The sequence below is a fragment of the Bos indicus genome, chromosome 17, assembly GCF_029378745.1.
Source record: "Bos indicus isolate NIAB-ARS_2022 breed Sahiwal x Tharparkar chromosome 17, NIAB-ARS_B.indTharparkar_mat_pri_1.0, whole genome shotgun sequence".
NCBI lineage: Eukaryota > Metazoa > Chordata > Mammalia > Artiodactyla > Bovidae > Bos > Bos indicus.
In genome coordinates, this window is record NC_091776.1 from 66,336,871 (window position 1) to 66,357,521 (window position 20,651).

At 52.1% G+C, this 20,651-nt stretch overlaps 1 long non-coding RNA gene across 4 annotated transcripts in view; it reads left to right on the forward strand.

The window, feature by feature from the left end:
* Positions 1-19,710: 19,710 nt before the first annotated feature.
* The window catches only part of LOC139176766 (uncharacterized), a 28,025-nt gene continuing 27,084 nt past the window's right edge, over positions 19,711-20,651 (forward strand). For all 4 annotated transcript variants that reach the window (XR_011561216.1, XR_011561215.1, XR_011561214.1 and 1 more), the window contains exon 1: positions 19,711-19,853. This is a non-coding gene — a long non-coding RNA (uncharacterized lncRNA). The remainder of the gene's footprint in view (positions 19,854-20,651) is intronic.

The window sequence follows — 20,651 nt, forward strand, 5'->3', positions numbered from 1 at the left end:
GCCTGTGGTTTTCCACTTGGTGAATCCTTTCAGAGGATCAGCGTGTAGCTTTGCTGATTTTCTCTGTCGGCCGTCTGTGTTTCATTTCACTGAGTTTTGCTCTTATCCTTCCTCTTTTTCATCTTCTATTATTTTGGGTTTACCTTATTCGTCTTTTGTCTAGCTTTTAAAGGTAGACCCTTGAGTCATTAATTATGGCCCCTCCCCCCATATGGGCTTCCCTGGTGGCTCTGATGGTAAAGAATCTGCCTGCAATGCAGGAGACCCGGGTTCCATCCCTGGGTTGGGAAGATCCCCGGGAGAAGGGAATGGCTACCCACCCACTCCAGTATTCTTGCCTGGAGAATCCCAGGGACGGAGGAGCCTGGCAGGCTACGGCCCGGGGTCGCGGAGTCAAACACAACTGAGTGACTAACACACACACCACGTAGTTGAGCCTTCCAGGGGGGGCTCAGCGGTAAAGAATCTGCCTGCAGTGCAGGAGCCGCAGGTTGGCTTTCTGGGTGGGGAGGATCTCTGGAGGACATGGCCACCCACTCCAGTGTTCTTGCCTGGAGAATCCCGTGGACAGAGGAGCCTGGCGGGCTACGGTCCATGGGGTCGAAAAGAGTCACGCACTACTGAAGCGACTTAGCACGCACCCGCGCACGCATGCCCATATAGTCAGAGTTAAGAATTTCCCTGCAATCACTGCATTAGCTGCTTCCCAGAAATTGTGATTTGATGTTGTTTTCATTATCACTCAGTTCGATATTTTCCAGTCTCCCTTATGAGTTCTTCTTTGATCCATGGGTTACTTAGGGATATGCTATCTGAATATTTGGGATTTCCTACATATTTTATTGTTATTGGTTTGTTAATTGTGATCAGAGAACATACTCAAGATTTCAGTATTCTAATGAAACTTATTTCCTGGCCCAGATTATAGTCTCTTTCTGATAGACTTGAAAATTTTAAAATCTTGCTGTTGTTCAGTGTAGTGTTCTATAAATGTGGACTAGGTCAGGTTGGCCCACAACTTTGGTAGGATTTTTCTATATCCTTGCCAATTTTTTAAAAATTAGTTTTTTTTTAATCAATCACTCAGAAAGGGCTGTTAATATCTCCTACAATGATTTGGGCTTTATCTGCTTCTGTCTTTACTTTTGTTCATTTTTGCTTCCTGATTTTTTTTTTCCTTCAAGACCCTTGCTGCTGTTTTATGGAAAGTGAAAGTGCAAGTCACTCAGTTGTGTCTGATTCTTTGCGACCCCGTGGACTATACAGTCCATGGAATTCTTCAGGCCAGAATTCTGGAGTGGGTAGCGTATCCCTTCTCCAGTGGATCTTCCCAACCCGGGGATCGAACCTAGGTCTCCGGCATTGCAGGAGGATTCTTCACCGGCTGAGTTACCAGGGAAGGTGCACATATATTTATTTTTAAATGTTTTATTTTATATCGGGATGTAGTTGATTAACAATGTTGTGATAGTTCTAGGTGGACAGTTCTAAGGGTCTCAGTCATATATATATATGTATCCATTCTCCCCAAACTCAGGCACACGTATGTTTATGATTGCCGTCTTCCCAATAAACTGTCCCAAGCATGTGTGTTTTTTAAAGCCATGCATGGAGGGAGCCAGTTCTCTCCCCTGAAGCTCCACACCTTCCTTTTTTCTCTCCCCAGGTCTTTCTCACACATACTACCCTGAAGTCCCATTTAACACCTTCCACCTTAAAGGTTTTTAGAACAAGGAAAGAACTCCCATTCCATTTGCAGCCTGAGCGGCCAGATCTGTACAAACGTTCCTCGCCCCGCCCCGCCCTTACTCTCTCTCCTGGTTCTTTTGTATATAGATTGTCTTAACAATCAAAAGCCATCTGGCTATTTTCCGGACTATCTTCCTCTGTAATCAGTAAGTCTGATAGAGTCAGGAAGGGGCAGGGTTCTGAACAGCCTGCTGGAAAAGATAACATTATCTGGCTCAGGAAGGGGAGGACAGTATTTGGGAACACTGGCACTTTTTAGTCATTTCTTAACCCCTCTTTGTAGTATCCTGTTCATTCAAACAGCCGTGCGCCTGGGATCTCCTGTGTACCCAGGCCCTGGCAAATGATAAACAAGAGACATAAAACCTTTTCTCTCACGCGGTTGGGTGGGGAAGGCAGACAAGTCCACAGTGGGCTATAATCTCCTGTGATAGGGGCTGTGATGGGGAGGTTTGGGTGTGTAGGGCTGATAAGAAAGGACCTCAGTCAGATGATGGGAGAGGGCTGGGAGGCAGTCCTTCCCTGGAGTTTATCATTGCTCTGACCTCTCCTCTGGACTCCATCTCTGGATATCAGCTCCTTCCTCGACACCTCCACGTGGATGTCTGACGTACATCTCAAACAGAATCCATCCACAACCGAAGCTACGTGTTTCCAGCTGTGTGGGCCCCAACCTTTGGAATAGTCCAAAATCTCTCACACCCCACAGTCCAATGCACTGGCAAATCATGGTGTCTGCACCTTCAGAATGTGCTAGAATCCAACCCCTTGTCACCATCTCTGTTGCTTCTACGTTGGTCCAAGCCATTCTCTCTCTATCCCCCTTGGTCTCCCTGATCCCACTTTGCCTCTGAACAACCTGTTCTTCAGGCTTCCCTGGTCACTCAGTGGTCAAGAATCTGCCTGCAATGCAGGAGATGCAGGTTTTATCCCCGGGCCAGAAAGACTCCATGGAGATGGGAATGGCTACCCCGTCCAGTATTTTTGCCTGGGAAATCCCATGGACAGAGGAGCCTGGCAGGCTGCAGTCCGTGGGGTTCGCAAAGAGTCAGACGTGACTTAGTGGCTGCACAACAACAAATCTGCTCTGCACCCAGCAGCCAGAGTGGCCCCATTACAAACGTAACGTGGGGGACTTCCCTGGAAGTCCAGTGGTTAAGACTCCGTGCTCTCAGTGCAGGCAGCATGGGTTCAATCCCTGGTTGGGGAATTATGATCCCACAGGCTGCAAGTGTGGGTAAAAAAAAAAAGAAAAGTTTTTACCTTTGCTCCCCTGCTAAAACCCTCCCACACTTCCCACCCCACCCCAAGAACAAAACAAACCAGTATTTCTTAGTCCGAGGAGGCTGGCCATGGTCTGCAGCCCCGTGGTCTCTCTGTCCTCATGTCCCTGTAGTGATGCTTTCCTTAAACATCCCAGGTGTATTCATTTGCTACGTTTGCCAAAACCAGATAGCGCAGACAAGGGCGGCTTAAACAACAGAAATCTACTTTCTCATGGTTCTGGAGGCAGGAAGTTGATGATCAAGGTGCCACCAGGGTTGGTTTCTGGGGAGGGCTCTCTCCTGGGCTTGCAGACGGCCGCCTTCTCCCTGTGTCCTCATGTGGATGTTCCTCTGTATGTGAACCCCTGGTGCTTCTTTCTCTTCTTATAGGGACCCCAGTCTTCTTGGGTGAGAGCCTCACCCTAACAGCCTGACTTAATGACCTCTTGACACACCTTTTCTCCAAATATCCTTATATTCTGGGGTATTGGGGTTTGGACTTCAACTTGTGAATTTTGAGAGGAAACGTTTCAGTCCATGAGACCAGGTTTGTTCCCACCTGTGGGTTCTGTTTTTTAAAATTTATTTGGCGGTGCCAGGTCTTAGTTGAGGCACGTGGGATGTAGTTCCCTGACCAGGGATGGAACCTGGGCCCCCTGCACTCCCGCTGACCCTTTCACTTAGAATCAGGTGTTCATAGACTGTCAGACTTGGAAAGAACTTCTCTATCAAGTCCAGTGTTTCTCAAGCTTTTTTCCTTTATTGCCACCCCTCCAGCATCTTTTCAGACATTGTTTTCCAAACTGCCTCCCCTTTTGCTAATGGAATCTTAATGCCACAGATATTAATATAATGTAGATCCATGTCCATCATATATGTTTATCTGTGCTTCATACATAAAAAGAATAATGTTTGGGTTTTTTTTTTTTTTTTTGGTTTTGTTTGCTTCTCAAGTACCAATTTTCACTTCTTTGGGGGTACTATTGCCCTCGTTCTACTGTGCTAGTGCTCAGTCATGTCTGACTCTTCATGACCACCTGGAGTGCAGCCCACCAGACTCCTCTGTCCATGGAATTCTCCAGGCAAGAATACTGGAGTGGGCTGCTATTTCTCCAGGGCATCTTCCCAACCTAGGGCTGGAACATGCATCTCCTACATTGCAGGAGGATTCTTTACCTGCTGAACCATTGGGGAAGCCCGATTTCCAATGTATAACAGAGTCACGTCTCTTTTTATTATTTAATTAAATTTATTTGTTTAATTTTTTTGGCTGTACCACGTGGCTTGTGGGATCTTAGTTCCAAGACCAGGGATTGAACCTGGGTCCTCACTTAGGATTTATGCTTTTGAACTGTGGTGTTGGAGAAGACTCTTGAGAGTCCCTTGGACTGCAAGGAGATCCAACCAGTCCATTCTGAAGGAGATCAGCCCTGGGATCTCTTTGGAAGGAATGATGCTAAAGCTGAAACTCCAGTACTTTGGCCCCCTCATGCGAAGAGTTGACTCATTGGAAAAAACTCTGATGCTGGGAGGGATTGGGGGCAAGAAGAGAAGGGGACGACAGAGGATGAGATGGCTGGATGGCATCACTAACTCGATGGACTTGAGTCTCAGTGAACTCTGGGAGTTGGTGATGGACAGGGAGGCCTGGCGTGCTGCGATTCATGGGGTCGCAAAGAGTCGGACACGACTGAGCGACTGATCTGATCTGATCTGATCTGATTTTACAGATACTGTTACTTGGTTCCTTGAAAAAAATTATGTCCTATAGCTTTGGGTACTGTTGGTGTCTACAATGCTCACAGCTTGCCAGAGTTTAATGTGAATTCTGACTCTCTCAGTCCATGGGGTTGCAAAGAGTCAGACACGGCTGAGTGACTGAACAACAATAGCAAATGACTCTCTGGAAGGGAGAATAGAGTATTCGGAGTTTTTCACAAGTGCCTGACACACAGCTGTTATTATCTTTTATTTTTTTTGGTGGAGCATCTTGCATCATGAATGACTTGAGGAAAATAGTGGTAAATGGGGCAGTTAAGTGTGATATAGTCATTCACAGCCTAGTATGAATTAGGTTGGAGTGTTCAGGTCCTGGCGTTTGGCAGGACTTTAGGAAGGGCACTGCGGAGATGCTAAGTGTTGCTATGGGAGCAGGGATACGGTCCAGGACATGGTCTCATGGTCAGTCCTAGGGAACGGGCATTAGGAAGACATAGGGCTGAGGACAATTTAGAGAGGGGGCCTGAAGTCAGTCTCTGCAGATTCTGAGGTTTTGCTGAGGCCTTGGATGAGGGTTGGGTCTGGTCACCATTTTCCACCTAGAAATGTCTCCCCTCTGAGCCCCTAGCAAGCACTGGATGTAGGGAAGTCGTACCCCTAAAGCTGTACCTTCCACAGGGAGTGACTGACCCTGATAGTTCTGAATTGGTACCACCCCTGGGAACAGAGGCCGTCACAGCATGGACACGCATCCTGGGCTTACCAGCTTGTCACCTCAGTTTTCTTGTCTGTTAACTGGGGAAACACAATACCTGCCCCTTTGCTTGTGAAAAGTTAAAGGAAATATTATATATGCCTGTGCCCAGAACATACACAAGGCGCTCGATAATCTCTCAAGAAAACTTTGTGGACCTTGTCGGTATCGTTCTCAGTATTGTTATTAGTAATACTTTAACTTTCTCTGTCTTTTCACTCTGATAGTCCTCTGTCTTTACCCCAACCCCCTTACAACCTTCCTCATAACAATAACAATGATGATAAAATTGATGATATACATTCCCTTGGTTTCTTTCATCTGGGATATAATTTAAACCTCACAGTAACTCCTTGACATTATCATTATCCCCATAAAACTCATCAAGAACTTGAGGCTTAGAGGCTCAGAGAGGTCAAGCTACTTGCCTGAGGTCACCTAGCCCTCAAGAGCATTGAGCTCACTGTTGGTTGTATAAAGCTTCAGGGGGCATTAAAGAGATACTAGGCACAATGGGATTTGTAAACAGTAAATTGCTAGGTTCATGTCCTCCTTTGAAAGAGTTAAGAAAGTAGCCCCTTACACTTTAGTATGAATAACCGGGGAACTTTCTCATCTATCCTAAGTAAGCTGTGGGTCCCTAGGGGGTCAAAGCAGGCTATATTTGCTGAGTGAAAGAATGGGGAGAGCCTCACTGGAATCTGATGGCAGCCCTATTAAAAGCCAGTCCCAGTCAGAGCCAGAGTGAGGCTGGCAACTATAAAAAATGGAACCCCAGATGTGAGATGACGGCTGGAGTGACAGGCAATAAAGAGACAATTTGTCAGGGGTGATTACGGGAGGGGAGGAAAGGGAGCGTGAAATTATTTTTCCTATCTTGCCAGAAGACCAATTCTCCTAGGTTATAAAGGAATGGGCACTTGAATTATTGATGGTGTTTGTTCAGAAGTGAGTGTTATGCACAGAACACCTGTCATGCAGAACCCCACACGTGGTGCACGTGACCCACCACAGGGTCTGGGACTACAGCGGGTCTCACGCCAACATCATTTTGGCCCAGAGAGGGAAAGGGACTTGTCTAAGGCCCCGCAGCAAGCACCATCCACTAGGCTGCTCCGAAGCCTCCTGCCTACCTGTCTGGTCCTTCCTCTGGTCTACAGGGTCCTCACACTTAATGAATCATTTTCTCCCCCACCCCCCACCCCGGGAGCACAGAGGCCCTGACAAGGATGATGGTGGGGACAGTCAGACAGAAAGTAAAGAAACCACCCAGAATGAGAGGAGGCAAGAAGCGGAAGATCTCACACGTCTGGAGTGTGTCTACAAGAGGGAGGACCGGAGGGAGGGTGAAGAAAGGAGGGAGAGGAGGGTGAGCGAGACCTGGCAAGGGAGCTTTTTCCTGAATCCTGCCAGAAGTGGCTGCGTGGAGCACCTGTTCATCACTAACAAGGACCAGAGCAATGACGGCTCCAGTAACGGAGCTCATCACCGCAGCCCTTTGTTAAGAAACGGCACCTACTGAGGTCTGCTTCGAGCTGGTCACAGGGCCAGGCACTCAGCTGCCGCCCCCTTGCCCCCCAGGCCATCGCCCCCAGCTCACTAACTGAGGGACTTGAGCCCAGAAGCCCCCACTCCACCCAGTGCGCCCCGCTGGGATGGGGAGCTGAGTCTGGCACAAGCCCCCACGATGGGTGGTGGCCCCCGATCCCTACTTCCTAGGGCTGTTTGCCCATCGCCTGACTGGTAGAGGGGAAATATCTCAGGACGAGGAGGCTCTTTTCCTGCCTCATGCTGCTGAATCTTCTCGACACAAAAACGTGGGGGAGGCAGTCCTGCGCGTTGTGACCGGTTCCTCCTGGAGGTGACAGTCTGCCCTTTTCACCCCAGTTTCACTTTAGAGCATCGCCCGTCTCCCTCTCTGGGTCGAGTCCGCGGAGGACTCGCCTGATTCCAGAGGTGAGGAGAACACGGCGGGCCAGGTAACAGTCACCGTGATTGGTCCAAGGGATGGGCATGTGATCCAGGGGGAGCCAATAAGAGGCTGCTCTGGAACTTTGGGACCATTTGGAAGGAGACGCTTTCTACGCGCTAGGCTTGTGAAGTGACAGGTGCGAGACGGGACTTGCCTTCGAAGGCAATATGAAAGCAAAACCAAGGCAGGGGAAGCCCTAGCGGCCAGAAATGAGTCCCACCATCCTGTTATGCAAATACCCTCTGTGCTGTTTATCATATGAACCGAAAAACACCTTCTCCTTGTGTTTTTGTTTTTTCTTTTAAGATGTTTTAAGATGGGTTTGTCATCAACACTTGAACAAGTCCTGGCTCTTTGAACTCCCCTAAACCCCTAAACCCATGAGAAGAAACAGAAGCGTTGACCACTTCCTCTCCTTGTCACTAACTAGGGGCCCTGGTGGCTTTCCTCTTGGGCCCCCTTTAGGCCCCTTTCTTCTCACCTGTATCTTAGAAGCTCTTGTTCTTGACCTTAGTGACCACGATCTCTCCATCGCTGGCTCCGTCTCCTCTTCCCCCAGCAAGGCGTTATCAACCCCTTGCTCAGGTAAGAAGACAGGTTCGCTCGTGCAAATGAATGTGCTTTTTTGCACAGAAAATGGGACGCAGGGCTGAGACTCAAGACCAGGGACTCGTGACACTCTGGCCAGGGCTCTTCCTCTTTCCTCTGTAAGGAAGCAGTGCAGTCTGACCTAGCCTGAGACCGATTTCTTCATTGAGGTTCAACCGAAGGCTCCACACTAGTTCACCAAGGTAGCTCAGGCGCTTCCTGGCCCCTCCAGCCCACTGGGCCACCTTGGGAATCTAACAGACGTCCACCCGAGACCTGCGCCGCACCGCCACCTGGTGGTCACATGTGAAAACACACCTCCTAGGGGCTGTCAGGAGACCGTTCTACCCTGGGGCGGGTCGAGTAGGGAAAGGGGTAGTGGAATACGGATTGGTGGGACAATTTCTAGGAATTTTGGAATCTGAGCTTTGATTAGGGGCCTGACGTTCCTCCTCTGTTTCTCTGCCACACCTGTGTCTCTAACTTCCTTTCTCCTTGTAGAGCTCGGATACCTTCGAAAGGAACTGCATTCCCTCTTTGCCTTGACTGCCAGGATGCTCGGGACCAAAGTACAGTCCACCACTAGCAACTCGCCACCAGTACCAGGTGGCAGGCATTTGGAGGAGGACCTTAATCCCTGACTCCATATTCCTTTCTGTGAGCCTCGTTTTCTCTATTGTATATTTAGTTTTCTGCCTGGGCTTGAGGGCATCCTTCATCTTTTTTAAAGAATTTTTAAGTTAAAAAAGATCTATTTATTTATTTTTTGGCTGTGGTGGGCCTTCATTGCGTCACAAGGGCTTTCTCTACTTGCAGCGAGCAGGGGCTCCCTTGGTTGCAGGGCACGGCTTCTCACTGCGGTGACGTCTCCTGCTGTGGAGCGCGGGCTCTACAGGGCGCAGGCTTCAGGAATTGCAGTGTGCGGGCTCAGTATTTGTGATGCACAGGCTTAACCGCTGCCCGGCATTCGGGATCTTCCCAGATCAGGGATCGAAACGGCATCCTAAGTATTGCAAGGCAGATTCTTAAACACTGGACCGCCAGGGAGGCCCTGAGGGCATGCTTATAAGCCATCTTGTGTGTGTGTGCGTTAGTCACTCAGTCGTGTCCGACTCTTTGCAACCTCATGGACTGTAGCCCGCCAGGTTCCTCTGTCCATGGGATTCTCCAGGCAAGAATACTGGAGTGGCTAGCCATTCCCTTCTCCAGGGGATCTTCCTGACCCATGGATCGAACCCAGGTCTCCCGCATTGTAGGCAGGTTCTTTACCATCTGAGCCACCAGGGAAGCCCAATACACCACTTTAATTCCCTTCTTGTGGGCTGACAAAGCAGGGTTAAAAATTCAGAAAGAGCTTCCTACCTTCTGCAGGCCTTGATTTCCTCCCCTATAAAGTGGGCACAAGAACCCCTGCCCTGTAGGGTTTTGTGGGAGTCTGCGGAGATGCCCAGTGCCTGCCTGTTTCCCATCTCTGTGCCGCCACCCCGCCCCGGGCTCTCTGCTGCTTGCCTAGGGCAGGCTGGGATGCAAAGAGGATTCAAAGCTCAGATTACTTTGCCTCCAGCCCCACTCTGTGCTCTGCAGACCCACTGGGTGCCCTTGCTAGAATCTGGTGCCCTGAGCCCTGCCCCTGGCTACCTCCTGGAGGACTTCTGGCCTCCAGAACCTTCTGCCTCCTGCCTGCAGACGCCGCAGCATTCCCAGCCGATCTGCAGAGAGTCCAGATGCATCTCATAAATAAAGAATGCGCTGTTTCTGCAGAATGGCTGCGGCATGGCTGCGTGGGGGTGGGGGAGGCAGGGAAATGGGGCTGGGGAGGCAGAGAGGACTGCATGGGCTGCTGGTCCCAGACCAGTGCGGGGGGCACTCGGAGAGCCCGGGAAGGTGTAACAGGGCCAGATCTGGATGCAGACTGCTGGGGCTGAATCTTGGTTCAGACACCTCCTAGCTGTGTCCCTCAGCTTCAGTTTCCTTGTCTATAAAATGGGGATAATATCAGTACTGGTACCATGGGCTGTTACGGCCATTGCACTTTGAGCGTTTAGCCCAGGAGCTGGAACACAGCAGATGCTCAGTGACTGTTATTATTTGCCCTGAATTTCCTTAGTCGTCCTCTTCAAGAGCTTTGCATTTGCTTCTGCTCTGGGGATTGGTGAGGTTGGGGTTCACACAGCGTCTGAGTTGGGGGAGGAGATGATGGGCTGCAGGAAAGGGAGGACCCAGCGAGAGGGGCTCAAGGCGACGGCAGCAGGTGTTGGAGCAAGGGATGAGGACACAACCACTAACTCACAAAGGCAGACAAGTTCTGGCAAGGGGACAGCATCTCTGCAGCCATTTCAGCGTGGGCGCTTGAGCTGTTTGATTGGCTTCTAAAGGAGAGGGTGACCTTTGGAAGGCAGACACAGGTTATACCATCAGCATGGCTGCATTGCAGCAAAGCCTTGGGTGAGTCACTTTCCTTCTCTGGGTCTCTGTTTGTCCATCTATAAAATGGTTTCTGAGAAGCGTTCCAGAACCGCAGCGTTTACACCTGAAGGTTTAGACCTTCTTTTGACCAACATACATGGAGGGCCACCTGTGGGTCAGACCCCGGGGGAAGCTCTGGTGGTGCGATGGTGGAAAAACAGCAGGTTCCTCCCATAAAGGATCTCACGAGCTGGTGTGTGTGTGTGTGTGTGTGTGTGTGTGTGTGTGTGTGTATACACACAGACAAACAAATAGCTGTGTAATCTCAAACTAAAAGCAGCCCTGAAGGGGCGGGACATGGGTCAATCAAGGAATGTGTGTAACAAATGGCCTCGACTTTGACCAGGAGGCTGGAGAAGGTTTCACCCCTTCTCCAAGTGTCCTTGTCCAAGACAAAGACACTCGGGTGGGGCCGGGGTGGGGTGGGCCGGGTGGCAAGTGGAGCAGGAGTGTGGTGAGGGATGGACGTGGGACCGTCAGCAGGAATCAGCTAAGGCAGGGCCTTGCCAGGAAGGCAAGGCGCTTACTCTTCATCCTGCGATCCTGAAGGGCTGTGGGCTGGGGGGTAATGAGGTCAGTTTTGCATTTCAAGACTCTTCTGGCTGGAGTGAGGGGAGCGGACTGGAGGGAAGCCAAAGGTCCCAGGCAGGGGTGATGGAGGCAGAGAGCCTGGTGGCAGTGGGTGGGGTGAAGAGGGTTTGGCGAGTGTGCAGAGCATGCATTGATGGGGCTGCGGGCGCACCGGGTCTGGGCGTGAGGCTCTGCAGGGAACGTCTCCCTCTTTTCAGTTCCTTCCGGCCCCTCCCTGGCTCTGCCAGCATCTGCCCTTACAGGAGAAGAAATGGGCTGGGAGGGCGGGCAGGACGGGGAGAGGCTGGCCGGCTGCAGCACCTGCTGGGGCGGCTGGGGAGGCTGGGGAGCAGGTGCGGGGCGTCTGTTTGCAGACAGATCACGAGATGGGCTGGGTGAGAATGGCGTACACGCTGCCCGCCTTCTCTGTTGTCTGGACACAAAAGTGCAGACAAAGGAGCAGCAGGGACAGGACACAGAGAGGGAGGCCCACACAGCACACACACACGCGCACACACATACACGCACACACACACACGCACGTGCACACACACACATGCACACACACACGTGCACGCGCCCGGACAAAGTGGAAGGGGGCAGGGGCTGGCCCTAGCAGAACACGGAGCCAGGTGGGGATGGGGAAGGCTCGTGTGACCTTGGGTAAGGCCACTTGGTCTCCAAGCCTTGCTCCGGGCACTGCAAACAAAGAGGCTGGGGGACACCAGTTAACCCCAAACCTTGCCTGTCCGATGGTCTCTTCCTCAAAGGATAACTGACCGGGGGGTCCAGAAAGCAAGGGTACACCTTCAGGTCCTGTGGGTGGTGATGGTAAAGAAGGCGACCACGAGTGTGGCGTGGGGTCCACACCAACCTATCCTGAGTTGAACCAACAGCTTGGATGCGCACGTGTGGAAGAGCAGATGAGCTGCGGACGGGACTCGCTACTTACATGCCCTGCAGACAGGGTTGATGTCTGTGGAGTTTCTGAGACCCATTTATCATAATTTCTCGGGACTAAGAACTCCGGGTCTTAGTCTCTGATGGTTCTTCAATAGAGGAGAGAGGTGGGCGGGGGGATATTTACTGACCATGCCATGTCTTTTCGGCAATCAAATCACTTAACTGTTCTGAAAGCCCCGCAGGACAGGTTGTGTTGTATCCCTTTTACAGAAGAAGAAACTGAGGCCCAGAGCGATGTCACATTGTGAGTAAAGGGCAGATTCCAACTCACGTTGGCCTGACTCCGGCATCCATTTCTCGGCTGCCAATTGAGCTGAGAGGAAGGTAGAGAAAAGAAACAAAGAGCCAGGTGGCAGAGAGCCTGGCAGTGCCTGGTGAGTGCCTCCTCACTGCTGGAGAAAGATGGACGCCTGGTAATGTTGCCTGGACACCTGGATACAGCTATGCCTGAAACAGCTGCAGCACTGGACTTATTTTTCTGCCACTTGAAACTGCAAAGGTTCTAAAAAGGAATAGTTATACTTCCTGTGACTTTCAATTCTCGGTCCCCGGTACAGTTTCTGGCACTCAGTAGGCCTTTTACTGACCTGAAAGATGAGTTGGGTTATTAAAATATAAATTCTCCCAAGTCCCCTGAACTTTGTCATGATGGCATTGCTCCCCGTGACTTCTGCTCTTTCCCTGACTAGGTGGGAGCTTCAGGGAGGTGGGGGGGGGCTCTGTATTACTCACCAGCATATGCCAGGTTGGCACCCAGAGGGTGGAAGCTTCTCAAACTGGGGAGACCTCGGATTTGTGGAGGGCAGGTTGTGCTCTGCTGGGCAGGATTGGGCAGTGGTGGTTGATGGAAGTAGGCAGCACACCCCATGGTGTGTCCCCGGGACCCTCACTGTGCCCGGGTACCCTGGTGGCTCTGTGTCGTGGGCCCCGTGACTCTCTGCTGACTGCTGTCTCTGGCCAAGGGCATCTGTTGGGTGTGAGCCCAGGGCAGCCTGGAGGAGGTGAGGGGTTGATGCGCGGGGAGCATCCTTCAACCACTCTGGGTGAGAGTTGGGGGCAGGCGCCCTGATTCCCTGGACCTCACGTGGGACAGCTCAGGAGTGCCCCACCTGTCAGAGCGCCTCAGCAGGGCAGCGGCCACAACCACTCTCTTCTTGTTACAGACTGGCATGTGTCTCCCTAAAGTCATAGGTGGAATTGAGTATGACCCCAGTGCGACTGTATCTGGAGATAGGGCCCTTATAGAGGTCACGGAGATTAAGTGAGGCCAGAGAGTGGGGCCCTGATCCCATAGGACTGGGGTTCGGATAAGACCAGGGCTGTACACACAGACTAGCGGCCCGCTGGGGACACAGGGAGAAGGCAGCCTTCTGCAAGCCGCAGGGAGAGGCCTCGGGAGACATCAGCCCTGGTGCCACCTTGACCTTGGCCTTCCAGCCTTCAGAACATTGAGAAGATAAGTTCCTGTGGCTGAAGGCCCCTGTCTGGCATTCTGTTCCGGCAGCCCTAGCAGAGTGATGCCCTCACGGATCCACCCGGTCTGGCTCTTCGGTCTTCCTCGTCTTCCTCCATTAGTCCGCTCTCCAACTCGTCCGCTTCATCCTGGGATCAGCTCCCAAGTCAACTACGAGCACATGAACCCTTGTCTCAGAGTCTGTGTCTTGGACAGTCCAGGCTCATACTCCTGTCCACGCTCTATCTAGTGGCACTGCTGGCCTTTGCGCTTGAAGGCAGCCCCTGGGGGCAGAACAGAGAAAAGACTGGAAAACATGGAACTCTACTCAGCTGAGCCAATAATGTCCCTCCTGGACTGTGCATGTTAACCACTGCTGTGCATGCCCAGGGCAGGGCGGTGAATGGACCCCAAAGTGTCCCTAGCAAGGTGGTGGCGTCCAGCTGACCACAGGCCAGAGCATCCTTTCTAGGGGAAGGACTGGCTGAGCGTGAATGCAGATGGTTTTTATTCAGTGATTCTGAGCGCAGCTTTTGGAAACAGTGCTGAGCCCGAATCTCCGCTTCAGCACTTTCTAGCTGGCTGACCTGGGGTAAATCACGCCCCCTCTCTGAGCCTGGCTCTCCTTATCAGATGGAGATGATATTGACATTTCCTCAGAGGATGCTGGGGGTGGGGGATGTGGGTAAAGCCCTTGAACAGTGTCAAGTTAGTGGAGGCGGGTAAGTTCATTGCTTCTGAAGGTGATGACAGGGGGTGGGGTGGGGAGAGGGAGGTCGCCAGGAACGTTGAAGGGCATACGCTTTCGGGGCCATGCCACATGCGACTCTCCTCTGCAGTACGATCACTTTCCCCTGAATTTAGGGAGCTCCACCCTCATCCCTCTTGCCTGGAAAATCCCATGGACGGAGGAGCCTGGTAGGCTGTAGTCCATGGGGTCGCAAAGAGTCGGACATGACTGAGCGACTTCACTTTCACTTTTCATTTTCATGCATTGGAGAAGGAAATGGCAACCCACTCCAGTGTTCTTGCCTGGCGAATCCCAGGGACGGAGGAGCCTGGTGGGCTGCCGTCTATGGGGTCGCACAGAGTCGGACACGACTGAAGTGACTTAGCAGCAGCAGCAGCACCCTCATCCCAGCATCGATCGCTGCTTTGATGAGTCAAAATGAAATTTCTCTCTGAGTGAGGCTGGGAGCTGAGCTGCTGGCTCGGGGAACAGCTGTCAGAGAGAAGCTCCCCCGAGGCCCAGATGGAGGCACACAGGCTCCGTTAATAGCTTGGCTGGAGGGCAGATGAAATCTGGTTCTTCCCAGAGCCCTTCCTTAGAGGATACGGCAGGTGTGGCCAGGGGAGAGGCGGCACTGGGGGAGGAGGGTTTGTGTGACTAGTTTAGGTAACAAGGTGGCGAAGCCCACCTCACCCCGTCTCCAGGACGCCCTGACCAGGTGCAGGGTCGGGGGGTCAGGTGCACGGCTGGGGGATCAGGGCAGGGTCGGGGGTCAGTGCACGGTCGGGGGGTCAGGTGCAGTGTCGGGGGGTCAGATGCACGGCTGGGGGATCCAGTGCAGGGTGAGGGGGGTCAGTGCAGGGTCAGGGGGTCAGGTGCACGGTGGGGGGGGGGCGCATATGAAAGAACAAGGTGCAGAGAAGCGTGTACCCGAAAGGCTTGGAAAGAGGGATTCAGACAAATCCTATCTACACATGTTCACAGCAGCAGCATCCACAATTGCCGAAAGATGGAAATAACCCACGTGTCCATCAACCGACGGATGGGCACACAGATTATGGTGTAGCCATACAATGGAATATGATTCGGCCATAACAAGGAACCCAGTGCTGGTGTGTATGATGACGTGAGTAAACCTCAAAAGTATTATGCTGGGTGAAATAAGCCGGAACCTAAAGGACACATATCTTATGCTTCCATTTATTTGAAATAACCAGAAAAGGCACATCCATAAGAGACAGGACATAGCTTCAGGGTTGCCAGGGCCTGGGACAGGGGGGAGGCTGGGGAAGAACTACTTGACGGGTGCAGGTTATTACTTGGAGGGGATGAACATGGTTTGGAACTAGATAGAGGCGGTGATTGCACAACACTGGGAAAGTGCTGAATGCCACTGAACTGGACTTCCCCGGTGGCTCAGTGGTAAAGAATCCGTCTGCCAATGCGGGAGACATGGGCTCAATACCTGGTCTGAGAAGATCCCACATATCGTGGAGCAACTAAGCCCAGGCACCATAGCCACTGAGTTGGTGCCGTAGAGCCAGTGCTTCCCAGCGAGAGGAGCCACCACAACAAGCAGTAGCCCCTGCTAGCCGAGAGCCTGCATGCAGCAGTGAAGACCCAGCACAGTCAAAAATAAAAAATAAATGCCACTGAACTGCTTGCTTTAAAGTGATCGGTTTTAGTTATGTGAAATTCACCCAATTTTTTTTTTTTTTTAGGTGCAGCCACTGTGGAAAACAGTATGGAGGTTTCTGAACTAAAAATAGGGTTGCCATATGATCCAGCAATCCCATTCCTGGGCACACACCCAACAAAACTGTAATTCCAAAGGATACATGTGCCCCTGTGTTCACAACAGCACTATTCACAAGAGCCAAGACGGAAGCAACTTCAATGCCCATCAGCAGATGCATGGATAAAGATGCGGTACATAGTTAAATGGAGTATTACTCAGCCACGAAGAAGAAATAATGCTATTTGCAGCAACCTGCACAGACCTAGAGATGATCATATTGAGTGAAATAAGTCAAACAGAGAAAGACAAACATATATGATATCACGTATACGTGGAATCTAAAATACGACATAAATGAACATAGTTATGAACCAAAAACAGACTCACGGTCACAGAGAACACATTTGTGCTTGACAGGGGGTGGGAGGGCAGGATCGGGAGTCTGGGATTAGCGGATGCAAACTAGTGTATATATGCAGGACGGATGAACAAGCAAGACCTGCTGTGCAGCACGTGAGACTAGATTCCATATCCTCTGATAAACCATAGCAGAAAAAATACGAAAAAGAATATTTAGATCTATAACTGAGTCACTTTGCTGGACAGCAGAAATTAACACAACAACGCAAATCAACTATGCTTCAATAAAATAAAAAAAATTTTTTTTTAATTTAAAAGGAGGCACAGTAGGGTGAGAACTCAGAGGCACCAGGCAGGCTGAACATAGAGTTGGAATTGGAACCCTGGCCACCTGGGCTACCTGAGTTTCTCCAGGGAAAGAGAAATCAGAGTTTTTCCTGGACACGTTACCCCTGTCAGAATTCTTGGGAAATCTTGGACTGTGGAGTAGAAGGGTAAAGGCTCGATGAGCCCCAAACTGCCTAGCTCACAGAGCCTCATGAAAACAGGTGAGGCAACCACCTGGCCAGCTTACAGGAGGCAGCTATATGCTGAACTGCATCTCCAGAATGATGGCACCTCTTCCTGTTGCCATGGCGACAGGCATTTCATTCTAAGCTGCTCAATCCACTTTCGAGAGAGGCAGAAGACACTGACACTTCCCTCTGGCGTGCCATCTGGTGCTCTTATCCGCTTGTGGGCCCCCCAGGGGCCCAGGTTAACACTGTAAATGTCCCCTGGAGGCTAGGGCTCTTGGCAAGTTGTGGTGAGAATGACATTTGACCATTTTGGGGGTGGACCCTGCCACGTCCTAGGTCTACCCGCAGGATAAGGTGAGGATCGGAGACAAGAAGGATGCCAGCTCTCCATAGACATCAGACTAGACGTGGGCCCCAGAGGAGGTGGCGGCAGCACCTGGAGCATTAAAGCAGATGACGGAGGCCACTGTGGGTCCTGCCCATTCCCAGGATAATGGCAAATTCCAAGGAAGTTTTTGTTCACTGCAAAGGTGCTCTGCAGGTGGACAGAGAAAAGGCAAGGGACCAGCTGAGTCCCTCGGGAGAGCCAGTCTGAGCCATCTGAGATAAAGAAATCAGAGAACCAGGGACCGAGGGCAGCAGGCAGGACCACGCTTTGCAGGTTCCTGTATCTGCTGGACATGGGGTCTGTCCTCTTTGGCATCACTCAGTCTATGGCTCACGCTGAACCCACCTCACTTAGACACAGTCTTCCCAGCAAGCCCACGCAGCTTCTGATTATTTCTTTTGCTCCCCTCTTCCTCCCCCTGCCCTCCTGGAAAAGATATCCCTGGAAACAAGGTTGCTTGGAAATAGAATCATGGATCCTTTATCATTCATCTCTGGGAAGCCCCAGAAAACAGGAGAAGCATTGAAAATTTGAGAGTGGCAAGTGTCAACTTTTTTTCCCCCAAATGGATATTGGAAATGATGGGTGGATCCTCAGGAGAATTTGGGAACTGATTATGGAAAAGGTGGTGCTTGGGAATACTATTTTTTTATTTTTTAAAGAGTGACCCCTATGCATCCCGTGTTCATTTAGAGCTAGTCATGCTGAACCCCATTTCCTCTTTCGTGTGTGGTCCGGTGATGCAGGGCAAAGTCGTAGACCTGTAATGACAGGGGTTTGGCTGTGGACTCTGGGGCCATGCTGTGCCCGGACGCCCATCTTGACTTTTCTCTAATGGCTCCACGTGAGTCTTGCTTATGCGGTGGGACTGCTGGCTCTGTTGGGGTGAAGGCAGAATCTGGGTCCTGCCCTGGCATCTGCATAGTTCCTGCAGTGGCCTTGGCTGTGCACATTGGAAATGTGCTCTAGGTTTTGCTGAGTTGAGCCTGGATTTTCTGAAGATCAAGGCTGGCGGGGGCGGGGGAGGGGGATGGTCCCAGCAAGAATGTGTAGTTTAGTTAATCACTATTTAATCTGGGATCTGAGCTGGTGGGTTCAAATCCCACCTGGATCCCTTACCAGGAAACTGGGCAGCTCTTGCTGCCTCTCTGAGCCTTAACGTCCTTTTTGGAGCCATGGAGATGATAAATAATATATGCAGAGGTGTGAAAATGAAAGGAGATATCATACTATAGTGGGAATTGAAATGTGTTTTGAGCCCTTACTAAGTGCCAGGCAGTCCTAAAGCTTCTCTCCCCACAGGTATTCCTGCAATTAGCCCACACGACCCTATATGAGGTGAGTTCCAATATTTCCTCTACTTCGGAGTCTAGGAAACTGAGTCTCAGAAAGGGATTGACTTGCCTCAGGTCATCCACCAAGGGGCATGGATAGAACTGACACAGGATAGCTGGCTGTGGAGGCCACCGGAATGGCCTGGCACAGTGGTTCTCAAGCGTCAGCATCCCCTGGAGGGCTTGTTAAAACACAGATCTCTGGGCCTCTACGCCTGAGTTTTTGATCCAGTAGCTCTGCGGAGAGGCCAGAGAATCTTCATTGCTAACGAGTTTTCAGGTGATGTAATGGTGCTTCTCTGGGACCCGGTCAGAGCGACTGCTCTGGGACCGTTTTCTAACACTCTTGCAGTTGCTTAGTCGCTAAGTCATGTCGACACTTTTGTGACCCTATGGACTGTAGCCCGCCAGGCTCTTCTGTCCACGGGATTTCCCAGGCAAGAATACTGGAATGGGTTGTCATTTCCTTCTCCAGGGGCTCTTCCCCACCCAGGGATCGAACTCGGGCCTCCCGCATTGCCGCAGATTCTTTACCGTTTACTGCTCTAGAAAAAAAATAGTAGGTAGGAAGGAGAGGGCAGGCGAGGGGAAAAAGCCACACCTCTAAGTCGTTAGGCCAAGTGCTGTAGTGGCACGAGCAAGCCTGTGAGGTCTCAGACGGGGGTTCAGGCCTGGACTCCGCCACGACCACGGGCGGGGTTAATAGAGAGGCACACAGCCAAGCCGTGCAGGTCAACCGAGAGGCACTCCACCCGCTTCCCCCCGCCCCGGCTCCAGGCGTCTACTCCCCCGGTCCGCAGTCGCGCGCCGCTTGCCTCTCCATCCTTGGTCCAGTTCAGCCTGGCAAGCGTTGCCATGGCAGCGCCGCGGGCTGGGATGCGGGAGGCCGAGCGCGCTGCCCCGCTCGCCTCTTTGTGCCGCGGGGGTGTCGGTGCGCTGCCTCCAAACCCGGCCGCACCCCCCACTCAGACCCCGACCCCCGGGACGGGGTGAAGGGTAGGGTGTGGGATTGCAGGGGCGCGGGGAGACGGGGGGAGGGCCGAGGGGAGGGCCGGGGGTGGGGCGCCTCCGCCCGCCAGCCGCTCCAGCATTAAAATTTCATGGGCGCTGCAGCAGCTACAAAGACTACGCCGGCTGCGCTCGGGGGACCGGCGGGAGGGAGGCTGCGGACGAGGGCGGGGAGGAGTTTGCGATGGGAGGCGCCTGCAGGGGCTCCCCCAGTTCTGCGCTGTGAGCCGGGGCACAAAGAGCTCTCTGCACTGGCGCCGCAAGACCGCGGACCCGAGGTAAGCCGCCGACCGGTTCAAACAGCCCTCCCTGCCCAAGCATCCTTGTCTGCGCGCCGGGAACAGCCTAATTTCCCCGAGGCTGGCGTCGAGGGTAGGTCCCAGGGTCCCTGGCTGGGACAAACCTTGCCTGGGGTGGCAAACCCTGCCTGAAGCTGCCCTCATTTGTTGGACGAAGAGCCTCACCAGTCCGCTGTTGTCAAATGCAGCCGACCCCGGGCTGGGTGGGGCTTGGGCAAGAATGGGGGGAGTTTGCAATGCGAGTCTAGCGCCCATGGGGGTCTTGCAGTCATGATCTGAGGGGAAACAAAGACCCTCCCTTCCCCCAAGCTACCGGACAGAACAGGAAGCGTCAGTCCCCCTGAACCTTTCCGCCCACCAGAACCAGCCAAGCCTTCGAGGGCCCCTGCGTGGTCTCAGAACTGGAGGTGGGGGATGGGATGGGATGCAGGGTTCTTGAGCCCCCTGCCCCCGTTGTTTCGTACCTAGCCACCCCCCACCCCCCAACCCTGGCGCCTGCCAGTTCTCCACTTCGGGACTCAAATGCCAGATGTCCGGTGTCCAAAGGGATGCAGAGGGCCGGAAAACCTCTTCAATGAGAAGAATAATGGTATCGGTAATGATAATAATACATCAGGTCGAGGAGAGCTCTCTGCCAGCAACAGCTTAGTGCTTTGCATGCCTGTTCACAACAGTCCCCGGAGGTGGTAAGCGTCCCATTTTAAAGATGAAGAAACTGAGCTCCAGAGAAGGTTAGCGACAGGTCCAAGGTCACACAGCCAGGTATGTTTGAATCCA